This window comes from Ornithorhynchus anatinus, chromosome 3 (genome assembly GCF_004115215.2).
Source record: "Ornithorhynchus anatinus isolate Pmale09 chromosome 3, mOrnAna1.pri.v4, whole genome shotgun sequence".
Lineage (NCBI taxonomy): Eukaryota > Metazoa > Chordata > Mammalia > Monotremata > Ornithorhynchidae > Ornithorhynchus > Ornithorhynchus anatinus.
In genome coordinates, this window is record NC_041730.1 from 68,417,156 (window position 1) to 68,428,450 (window position 11,295).

Sequence of the window (11,295 nt, forward strand, 5' to 3'; positions counted from 1 at the left end):
TTCTAGCCCATTGTTACTAAGGTACGGTGTGAAGTTAGTTGATACTCCAGGATTTTATCAAGAAGCAGCGTGGCTTAGTGGAAAGACCCCAGGCTTGGGCAGTAGAGGTTGTGGATTCTAATCCTGCCTCTGCCACTCATCAGCTGTGTGACTTTGGACAAGTCACTTAACTTCTCTGTGCTTCAGTTACCTCATTTGCAAAATGGGGATTAAGACTGTGAGCCCCACATGGGACAATCTGATTACCTTGTATCTACCCCAGCGCTTAGAGCAATGCTTGGCACATAGTAAGTGCCTAACAAATACCATTATTATTATTATTACAGATCTAAAGTTCTCTGTCTCTCTCTGCTACCAAGGCCTTCTTAACCTAAATCAATGCATGGATTTTGCCACTTTCCTCTGTTTCCTTTTTTCACTGTACACCTGTAAACACATGGTTAATTAAATGTGATATGAATTTTTGATCAATATAATTTATCGAGCACCTAAGTGGTAGGCCCTGCATTAAACACTTGTGAGAGTATCAGTACACTTTCTAATCAATCAATGGCAAGTGCTTTCTGTGTGCAGAGCCATGTACTAAAGCACTTAACCAATTAGAATACAACAAAGCTGGTATACACATTACCTGCCACAATGAGCTTACAGTCTAGAGTGGGAGAAAGATAGTAACATAAACTACACAGCGTGTCCTATAATTTTACACTTCCAACATGTAAGCAGTTAGAATTGCAATTTAATAAGAGTAAATGCAAAATTCCCATCTGAAAATCCTAAAACGTTTTCCCACTCATTTTACATACTTATAAACATCTTCCTTCCTTCATCATTCATCATTTTAAAAAATGGTGTTATTCTGAACTTCTTTAGTTTGCCCAAATGCCCCGAACATATACTTGTCAGCTGTATGACTGTGGGCAAGTCACTTAACTTCTCTGTGCCTCAGTTCCCTCATCTGTAAAATGGGGATTAAGACTGTGAGCCTCACGTGGACAACCTGATTACCCTGTATCTACCCCAGTGCTTAGAACAGTGCTCTGCACGTAGTAAGCGCTTAACAAAAACCAAAACCAAAACCCAACATTATTACCCATACATATATGTTTGGGGCATTTATATATGTTTGGGGCATTTTTGAGTATATTTTCCCCCAGAAAGAATAGTTGGATCCAACACTTGTTCTATTAGTCACAATTCAGCTTTGTAGAAGTTAAAAATATGAGTTTGAGATGGCACAGGAAAGATATTTTTCATGAGATTATTTCAGCACTATCTTCTTCCCCAGTTCTGGTTGGTCTGAACTCTAGCTACTGCCTTGACCCTCCCCTTACCCACACCCTGTAGAGCAATAGTATGGTCAGTGAAACAGAGCTTTGGGCTGCAAAATCTGTGTCCATTATGTGGAAGAGCCCACTTGAGTGAATCCAGGGAGGGAGGGATAAAACAATTAGCACAAAGCCCCTCAAAATCTTATACCCACCTGTGAGGAATAATCTTGCCTTTGATAAACTTGGTACTTAACCTAACATTAATACTGCACGAATTCCATTCAAAAAGTTATGCCTTCCCCAATCTTTACCTCTGCTCATCTTTCTTTATGAACTTGGCTCACGGTGAAATTCATCATCAGCACAGTCACATCAAAGAAACATAAGAAGATGTTGGAGTCTTCAAGGGTCCATGACATAATTTGAAGAAATAAAGATAATAATTTTTTCACTCTGGGATATCAAAGGCATTCTTTGGCTTTCAACAGCTTCTTGTCAAAAGAGAAGTCTGCATCAGACCCTGGCTAGAGAGGAAAACATATTTTGGACAGTCAGTCCAGGAAGGAAATCCCCATTGTTCTTCTGTAATATTAAGATATAACTTACCTAGCTGTGTGCATTTTTAAGGACCACATAAAGCACCAGTAGAGAAGGGAAATTGAAAACTAAATTACATGTCATAAATGAAAAGGTGGCACCTTATATTTAATAAAGTCACTATTGAAAGTTCAATATGAGTTAATTATGAGTATTATGATGAAGTAGAGATCCACTTCATAATTGTGATGCTCACTGAAAAGATTCCTAATTCCCAATTGGAATTAAACTAATATATACCTATTTTCCAGAAAAAAATAAAAGGAATACTAACTGGACCATCACTTAGAAAAACAGGCAGAATTTGAGTAACATTTTATTTTGAGTTTGATAAGCATTGCTTGCTACTAAATAGTAAAGCTGCAAATAGCTTGTTTCAATTGACACCTACTTGCCTTACCAACTGGGTCCATGAACGGAATAAACCCTAAGCTCTAATCATGCCAAGTACAAGTAATTCTGTCAAGGATTTCATCAGGATCCTTTAAAGAATTCTTAGCACAGACTCATCCTTCAGCTTCATTCTAATATCCCTGCTCTTATATACATCACGGGAATGATGACATTTAGAAGGATGTATCATCAAAATATGTCTATCTCTTGATATATTGTCTTTCACACCATCACTCTTAGACCTATCCAGAATTTCTAGTAAGTGAACACTCATAAATTATATTACAATTAAAAATAAAAGATTACTTAAAATGTAATAAGTGTATTTGGCTGTTGCTTTTATATGGCAGCAAGATTTGTGACATTTTTTAAATCTTTGTGACATTTTTAAATCTTTGATAGCATTATTGTGTGATGTGAGAGCCTCTTTTTTTTCCTTTCTTCTTTTTTAATGGTATTTGTTAAGTGCTTACTATGTCCCAAGCACTTTATTAAACACTGGAGTTTAGTAAACAAGCTAATCAAGTTGGACACAGTCCATGTTCTACATGGGCTCACAGTCTTAATCCCCATTTTACAGGTTCATTCATTCATTCAATCGTATTTATTGAATACTTACTGTGTGCAGAGCACTGTACTAAGTGCTTGGAATGTGCAATTTGACAACAGATAGAGACAATCCCTGCCCAACAAGTGGCTCACAGTCTAAAAGGGGGGAGACAGACAGCATTGTCTGAGGCACAGAGAAGTGACTAAGCCCTTTTTTCCTTTCCTTCCACTCCCTTCTGTGCTGCCCTGACTTGCTCCCTCTATTCATCCCTCCTCTGAGCCCCACAGCACTTATGCACATATCTGTAATTGTTTTTATTTATATTAATGCCTGTCTGCCCCCTCTAGACTGAAAGCTTGTTGTGGGGAGGGAATATGTCTGTTGTATTGTTATACTGTACTCTCCCAAGCACTTAGTACAGAAGCAGCATGGTTTAGTGGAAAGAGCCCGGTTTTAGGACTCAGATGTTGTGGGTTCTAATCCCTGCTCTGCCTCTTGTCTGCTGTGTGACCTTAGGCAAGTCTCAACTTCTCTTTGCCTCAGCTACCTCATTTGGAAAATGGGGGTGAAGACTTTGAGCCCCATATGGGACAGCCTGATTCCCTTGTACCTACCCCAGTGTTTAGAACGTGGTAAGCGCTTAACAAATACCATCATCATTATTATTATTATAGAGTGTTCTACATACAGTAAACACCAAATAAATACTTTTGATTGCCTGGCTAATTGACTGAAGTGAGTTGGCCAAGGTCACCCAGCAGACAAGTGGCAGAGCATGAATTAGAACCCAACTCTGCCTGACTCCCAGACCTGTGCGCTATCCATTAGGCCCTATCCACTAACCATCTCCGACCATTATGAGCAGAGACCAATTCCTATCAGGGAGGCACACTGTGACTCCCACTAAACTGAGCCCAGAAAACTTATCACAACATTTCCTTGATAAACAAAGTGTCTGTATTCAGACACCTGAACTATGCAGGGCAGTATTAAAGTAAATCCGTTCCAAGGAAACGTCTACCTTGTCTCCATGAACCCGAGTATTTGCCTAATGAACAGGGCTCGATTGTAACCACAAATCCAACTTCCAAAGCCTCTTAAAATGTTTCAGATGAAGCAGGGTCCCCAACAGTTATTCAGCAACAGGTGGGCATCTATTCAATTTTCTTTTTTTTTCTACAAACAGGTCTGTTGTTGTGGGGTGTAGATAGGACTTGGGTGTGTTTGTTGAATGCAATTGCTTGTGCTCGTGTGGTCTAGTGATGGGGAGATTAGTGGAAACCTGTGGGTGTCTGACAGTGTTAAGGGGAGGTGGGTGTGGTGTTTTTGGCGGGGAAGTTCAGTCTTCTGTTGTTTTTTTTTACCAGGTAGTCCATCTGGGCATTTTTATCCAGTTCAGATGATGTGTTTCCTATCTAGTATGAATACAACACTGGATGCCTTTACATCCAGGATTTTTATTTTCAGCACTGGGGCTCCCTCTGCCAAGTTTCCAACCTGAGTTCAGCAACTCAGAATTGATACCTGCATTCAGAGAGACCTCAGAGGGGAATGAAGGCTTGGGATCAAGTACAAATGAGCAAGGTTGGGTGTCCAGATCAAAGGACTGTGGGAGCAGTCATGCCATTGGCACTTATGGTGCTGTAAGCTCACCGTGGGCAGGGAATATGTCTTATGACTCTGTTGTATTGAACTCTCCCAAGTGCTGTGTACAGTGCTCTGCACACAGGAAGTGCTCAATAATGATTAAATGGAGATGATGATGATGAGGCAGCATGGTGTAAAGCAGGAGAAGTTCATACACACACACACACACACACACACACATCATATGTGGGCAATGGTTCCTGCCACCTATATAGTTGATAGCACCATCTCCTCCTGGGGAACTGCTCTTGTTGATCTTGTGGCAAATGTCAATCAAGCCCATGGACAATAAAAATGGTGCCAGGCCTCAATGAGAGACAAAGGAGGAAAGAGAGGCATAGGATATAGGTATCCTCTCTTTGCTCCCATTCTCCATGTCCCTTATAATAAAAATGTTAATTTGAGAAGCAACATGCCCTAATGGGAAGAATAGGATCCTAGGAGTCAGAGGACCTGGGTTCTAATCCAGCTTCACCACTTTCCTGCTGTGTGATCTTAGGCAAGTGACTTAATGACTCTGTGTCTCAGTTTCCTCATCTGTAAAATGGAGATCCAACACTTGGCCCCAGGTGTACAGAGCTCTACACAGAGTAGGCACCTAATCAATATCATGGATTGATTATACAATAATTTTATTTCAAAAGACAGGAAATATGCAGATATGCAGATGTTTATTTTCCTATGCTAATTTTCTCCCCATCAGCCCTAGAAAAATAGCCATTTATTGCAGATTAAATACTTTTTTCAAGAGTCAGAAAAGTTAAATTTACATTTAAATATGGCTCAACACTCATGTCTTAGCTTCTCATTTTACTGATGTTCATTTAAGCTAAATAAGGTAGCATATTCTATGTGCCGTCTTTTTCTGTTACACAGTGAGCTACTTTAGGGGAGCATCTGGTCTTATACATTCTGTGAAGTGTCCAAACTTTGTATGCTGCTTTGCATTAGTGGGTACAACAAGCTTTTATGACTTTGGTGATGTATGACTTTGGTGATGCTTTGAGCTCCTTAGAGAAGAGGGGCAATGAAAGTTGAAAATACTGCTAATTGAATTTCATTTTATGGTCCAATGGTGCAAATAGTTTGGAAAAATTCCCTAGCATCTCCATTCTGTTCCATCTCTATTACTAAAACTGACTACAATTCCAAAATGAACTTTTTTGAGTTCATGAGAAGATCCGTATTGACACCGCCAGAAAATGGAACTCTTTATCAATAGACACATAAAACATGGCAATGACGATGTCAACATCCCCACACAGGCCCCAGGTTTAAGTTATGTCTTCATTCCCATTCAGCCCATAACTTTTCGGTTAAAAGCTCCAAACGACTGTCAAGTGAGACTTCTAAATGATTGGTGTAGGAAATGAATCCAATAAATAAAAAATAATAAACAGAAGACTGTGGTGCAAACTCTGATTCATTAGAAACTGGAGTGGGACCACTAAAAGAGAGTCACGATGATCACTGTCAAATATGAATTGCCCAAGGGGGCATTAAATTTTGCTGCACTATAAAGAACTGAAGGAAAACGCCTTATCCCACTGTCCAAACAGACATTTTCTAAAAAAGATGCCATTAATATATAAGAACTAACAAATAAGTTGCAGATATTTCAGCAACTGTCCATCACTGGTTCCATCCTTAATATTTTATCATTCAATCATATTTATTTAATGTTTACTGTGTGCAGAGCATGGTACAAAGCATTTGGCAGACTACAGTATAACAATATAACAGACACATTCTCCACCCACATTCCCTCTGGTTTACAGTCTAGAGAGGGAGACAGACATTAATATAAATACATTTCAACTACATAAATAAGTGCTGTGAGGTTGGGAGCAGTGGATGAATAAAGGGAGCAAGTCACGTGGAAGGGAGTGGAAGAAAAGGAAAAGAGGGCTTAGTCAAGGAAGGTCTCTTGGAAGAGTTGTGTCTTCAGCATGGCATAGAGGCTAGAGCACGAAGCTGGGAGTCAGCAGGTCATGGGTTCTAATCCCTGCTCTGCCACTTGTCTGCTGTGTGACCTTGAGCAGTCATTTCACTTCTCTGGGCCTCAGTTCCCTCATCTGTAAAATGGGGATCAGGATTGTGAATCCCACGTGGGACAGGGACTGTGTTCAACTCAATTTGTGTATATCCACCCCAGTACTTAGTACAGTGCCTGGCACATAGAAAGCACCTAACAAATACCATAATTATTATTTTTATTATTATTTTAAGACTTTGAAGAGGGGGAGATTATCTGTCTGTTGGATAAGAAGAGGGAGGGCGTGCCAAGCCAGAGGCAGGACATGTGTGAGAGGTCGATAGTGAGATAGATGAGACAGAGGTAGACTGAATAGGTTGGCATTAGAGGGATGAAGTATGTGGCCTGGGTTGCAGTAGAAAAGCAGCGAGGTGAAGTAGGAGGAGCCAAGATGATTGACGGCTTTAAAGCCCATGGTAAGGAGTTTCTGTTTGATGTGGAAGTGTATGAGAAACCACTGGAAGTTCTTGAGGGCTGGAGAAACATGGACTAAACATTTCTGTACAAAAATGATCAGGGTGGCAGAGTGAAATATGGACTGAAACGGGGAGAGAGAAGAGGCAGGGAGGTCAGCAAGGGAGCTTATACAGTGATCAAGATGGGATAGGATAAGTGCTTGGATTATCTTAATAGCAGTTTGGATGGTGAGGAAAGGGTGGATTTTAGCAATGTTTTGAAGGTTGAATCGACAGGATTTAGTAGTAGATTGAATATGTGGGTTTAATGAGAGAACAGAGTCAAGGATAATGCCAAAGATATTGGCTTGTGAGATAGGAAGGATGGTGGTGCTGTCTTCAGTGATGGGAAAGTCAGAAGAAGGGCAGAGTTTGGGTGGGAAGATAAGGAGTTCTGTTTTGAACATGTTAAATTTGAAGTGGCAGCAGAATATCCAAGTAGAAATGTTCTGAAGGCAGGAGGAGATGCAAAATTGCAGAGAAGTAAAGAGATCTGGTCTGGAGATGTAGATTTGGGAGTCATCTGCATAGAGGTGGTAGTTGAAGCCATAGGGTAGAATGTGTACTCCTAGGGAATGGGTGTAGATGGAGTATAGAAGGGGAAACAAAACTGAACCTTGAGGGACACTCACAGTTAAGGAGTGGAAGGCAGAGAAGGAGCCTGGAAGGCAGAGGAGGAGCCCACCAAAGAGACTGCAAATGAGCAGCCAGAGAGTAAGGAGGAGAACCAGGAGAGGACAGTGTCAGTGAAGCTGAGGTTGGATAATGTTTCCAGGAGAAGAGGGTGGCTGATGGTTTTGAAGGCAGCTGAGAGGTTGAGGGGGATTAAGATACTTGTACTTGGCAAGAAGGAGATCACTGGTGACCTTTGAGAGGGTGGTTTCTATGGAGTGAAGGGGACAAAAGACAAATTGGAAGGGGTCATGGAGGAAATTAGAGGAGAGGAATTTGAGGCAGTGGGTGTAGACAACTCTCTCAAGGAGTTTGAAGAGGAATGGTAGGAGGGAGATGGGGAAATAACTGGAGGGAGCTGTGGTGTCAAGGGAGAGACATGGGCATGTTTGAATGCAGTGGGAAAGTTATTGGAGAGCAAACAGATAAAGATGGTGGTTAGAGAGGAATGAAAGGAACAGGCAGGAGCTTTGATTAGATGCAAAGGGATGGAGTTGATGTGCAGGTGGAGTGGGTGGACTTTCAGAGAAGGCAGGATATCTTCTCTTGAGATCCTGCTAGGAAAGATGGGAGAGTTGAAGAAAGGGCAGAAGAAGGTAAGGACTGGGAAGGGGCAGCACAAGAGATTTTGGGGATATCATGCCTGAAGGTTTTGATTTTCTCAATAAAGTAGGTGATTAGATAATTAGGAGCAAGAGATGGGGAGGTAGATGGACAGGGTGTTTGAGGAGTTGGTTAAACATCTGGAACAACTGGTGGAGAAAATGGGGATGGGTGTCAATAAGGATGGAGAATAATTTTTTCCAGGCAGAGTTAAAGCACATAAGGATGAACTTGAAGTGGATGAGGTTGACCTGATATCTAGATTTCTGTCAACAGCCCTCTGTGACTCAGGCACAAGAGAGAAGGAAGAAGGCTGTGGAGGTGATCCAGGGCTGAAGGTTAGTGGTATGAGATAGACAAACGGATAGAGGAGCGAGTCTGCTGAGTTCAGTAGTCAGGGTGCTATTGAGAGCATCAAAGGAAGGTAATTTAAGTATGGAGTCTAAATGGGGTATGAGGAATTGAGGAAATTTGATGAGGTCAAAAGATCGGAGGTCTCTGTAGAGGAACAACACCAATTTATTAGGGGGAGATGTATGGGAGAGAAGGGAAAGTGAAGAGGTTGTGGTCAGAAAAAAGGATTTCACAGATGGTGAGGGTAGAGATTGTGCAGTTACTAGAAATGATGAGATCGAGTGAGTGTCCAAGTTGGGAAGTGGGAAAGCTGGGGTGGAGCAGGTCAGTGGACTTTAAAAGTGATTGAAATCGGGCAGTGGAAGGGTCATCAGGAACATTTACATGTATATTAAAGTCCCCAGGATTAATATAGGGAGTTTGGACAGAGAGGAAGGCAGAAGATAGAGCAAAAGCTGAATTATGCAGTGGACTTAGCAAAGAGGATCTGTTTCATTTTTTTTCCAGAATAGGGAAGACTTGGACCTGTTTGAAAGCAGAGGGAAAGAAGCAATCAGAGAGCAAGGAGTTGAAGATAGCAGATAGGGAGGCAAGCAAAGTGTTTTTATAAGATGCAAAGAGATAGGGTCAGAGGCGTAGGTAGAGAGGTTAAATTTTGAAAGCAGTCAGGCAATCTTCTCTTGAGAGATGTCCGAGAGGATGAGAGAGTTGACAGGGAAGTAAGAGAAAGATTTGGAGGGAGTTCATGTCTGATGGCTTGCATTTTGTCAGTATAGTAGTTGAAAAAGTTGTCAGAGACCAAAGAGGTGAAAGGTGGGTCTTCAGAAGGGAGTTAAAAATCTGGAGCACTTGGTGTACTCTCTCCATTTTGCCCAGAAATCTCATGGGATTTTCTACACAGTGGATTTCCCTTTCTCTTCTTTATTTGTTAGAGTTCAAATAGAGTAGCTCCTGAAAATGGAATGTGGCACTTTTTCTGACCCCATGTCTAGTTCGGATAAGCACTGCATCTCTAAGCAGGATTGTTCAAACCCCAGAGGTGATGCTGAAAGACATGGCTGTCTCTCCTCCAAATGAAACCAGAATGGGGTGGCCTATAGGGAGCTTTAGACTGCAAGCAGCTAGAAAAGGTAAGCTGTATGGGAGAGAGCCTCTGTTTCCCTTTACTAATATCCAAAGTCATTACTGCTCCACAAACCCCTCTTAACAGGAGCCTTGTTTTGTTCTGAACTACATTTAGCCTCTGCCCCTGATCCTGGGGTCTGGATACAGTATTGAATCAGGAATTGAGAAGAACCCCCAGAATTAGAACAGGGATCTGGATCAGATCTGGTACTAAGATCATGTCAACTGTGTCAAGAGAGACAAGAATACATATTTTAATGTGCAAATTGGTATACATTTATTCTCTAGATAAATCAATAGACTGTAATCTCCTTGTGGGCAGGGAACATGTCTACCAACTCTGTTTTATCGTACTCTCCCAAGTGCTTAGTATAGTGTCCTGCACAGAGTGAGTACTCAATAAATACAACTGATTGAATAGAGACAGATGCCCTGTGACATATGACATCACTGATGGTGAGATTTATATTGTTGTGTGCCAACGCAGCTGACAAAAGTGATGTGTAAACAGACAACCCTTTCTACATTTAAACATTTAAAATTGCCTCTTGCTGTCCCAGTGCATTGATTTCCCTCATATCTAATACTGTTTTAGTTTCTTCCCAAAGGAGAACCTCCCAGTGCTTAAGTTCTAAGACAATGATAGCATTTCTAATAGCTGTATACCAGGCAAATGTTGCTGCACAGAGTGCAAAACACACCATTAAGAAATCGTTGTGGAATTTGTAGACCTTACAAAAGCACTTGATACAATGAGCATAATCAGGCGCTGGCAGCTATGAGACAAGTTTGCTGCTCTGAAACATTTAATATCCTAAGACTATTCTGTGATGAAATGGTTGGTCAGAACTGAAGCCTAGTCTCCCAATACTTAGTATGGTGCTCTTCACATGGTAAGCCCTTAATATATGCCACTGATTGATTCTGCAGATCTCATTGCAGTTTCTACCTAATTCCTCATATCTCTATTCCTTCTCCTGACCCAACTCTTCAAAAAGGGGATGCATCCTGGCTGCCTTTACTTCTTATCCACCAATCTTCTTCATCCACTATATCAGATTTTTACCCCCTTCACTGTCACCACCTGCAAGATCACTACCTCCTTACTGCAACCTCAAGTAGTCTTTGCTCTATCCTTATCCTTCTTGGCCTCTCTGCCACTTTCAACACTATTGATCACTCCCTACTATCCTTAGTTTCACCAACCCAATCCCCTTAGGTTCTCCTTCTATCACTGGTTCTCACTCACTAGCAGTGTAAAGTAGTAGATAGAGAGCGGGACTGGGAATCAAAAGAACCTGGGTTCTATTCCCGAATCTGCCACTTGTCTGCTGTGTGACCTTGGGCAAGTCACTTGAGTTCTCTGTGCCTCAGTTACCTCATCTGTAAAATGGGGATGGAGACTGTGAGCCCCATGTGGGACAGAGACTGTGTCCCATCCAATTTGCTTGTATTCACCCCAGGGCTTAGTACAGTACCTGGCATATGGTAAGTGCTTAATAAATACAACAATTATTATTATTAATTATCATTATTCCCATGTGAAGAGCCATTGTTTGAGGCTTTAGGTATATACAAAACTCATTAAAAAAG